This window comes from Elephas maximus, chromosome 4 (genome assembly GCF_024166365.1).
Source record: "Elephas maximus indicus isolate mEleMax1 chromosome 4, mEleMax1 primary haplotype, whole genome shotgun sequence".
In the NCBI taxonomy this organism is placed as follows: Eukaryota; Metazoa; Chordata; class Mammalia; order Proboscidea; family Elephantidae; genus Elephas; species Elephas maximus.
The window spans coordinates 90,530,540-90,531,880 of NC_064822.1; positions in this window are offsets into that span (position 1 = coordinate 90,530,540).

A 1,341-nucleotide genomic window follows, 5' to 3' on the forward strand; every position below is an offset into this window, starting at 1 on the left:
TCTATTATGAAAACATTCTGCATCCCACTTTGAAATGTGGCATCTGGGGTCTTAAAAGCTAACAAGCGGCCATCTAAGATGCATCAATTGGTCTCAACCCACCTCGAGCAAAGGAGAATGAAGAACACCAAGGTCACACAATAACTAAGAGCCCAAGAGACAGAAAGGGCCACATGAACCAGAGACCTACATCATCCTGACACCAGAAGAACTAGTTGGTGCCCAGCCACAACCGATGACTGCCCTGACAGGGAGCACAACAGAGAACCCCTGAGGGAGCAGGAGATCCGTGGGATGCAGACCCCAAATTCACACAAAAAGACCATACTTAATGGTCTGACTGAGACTAGAGAAATCCTGGCGGTCATGGTCCCCAAACCTTCTGTTGGCCCAGGACAGGAACCATTCCCGAAGACAACGCATCAGACATGAAAGGGACTGGACAGTGAGTAGGAGAGAGTTGCTAATGAAGAGTGAGCTACTTGTATCAGGTGGACACTTGAGACTGTGTTGGCATCTCCTGTCTGGAGGGGGGATGGGAGGATAGAGAGAGTGGGAAGCTGGCAAAATTGTCACGAAAGGAGAGACTGGAAGGGCTAACTCATTAGGGGGAGAGCAAGTGGGAGTATGGAGTAAGGTGTATATAAACTTATATGTGACAGTTTGACTTGGTTTGTAAACGTTCACTTGAAGCTCAATAAAAGTTAATAAAAAAATTAAAAAAGACTCATGTCAAGGAACTAAAAGCCACTGGACTTATGTCATCAGTGGCAGCCAAGCCCATTTCGGAAACGTGGGGTCCATCGGCTTTTTCGTGCCAAATCCTAGCCCAGCCCCACAATAAATATGCATGCTATTTCCCAGAAATTTAATGAATATGTATGACTTCCCCTTTCCTGTGTAGCATAAAACTTTCTCCAGTCCTTTGTTCAAGGAGACAGTGCTTTGAGAATGATCTCCCTGTCTCCTTACTCACTGCAAGTAATAAACTATGCCTTGCTCTAAACCACTTGGCTCTTAGTTATTTTTAATGACAGTACAGCAGTGAGCCCATTGCGCTTGGTAACACCCTTGCTGAGAATTTGCATTTCTACCCCAGATATACTGAATCAGACTCTACATTTCAACACACTCCCCAGGTGATTCTTTTGTATCCCTGAGTGATTTTTATGTATACTTAAGAGTAACCTCGGGATCTTGTTAAACTATAGGTTCTGATTCAGTGTATCTGGGGTAGAAATGCAAGTTTTCAGGAGGGGGTCGAACCAGTTCAAAGCCCGGGTTCCAAGTAAGGGTATGACTGAATCGTTATCACTATGATGATTCTCTGGCTGATGAGAC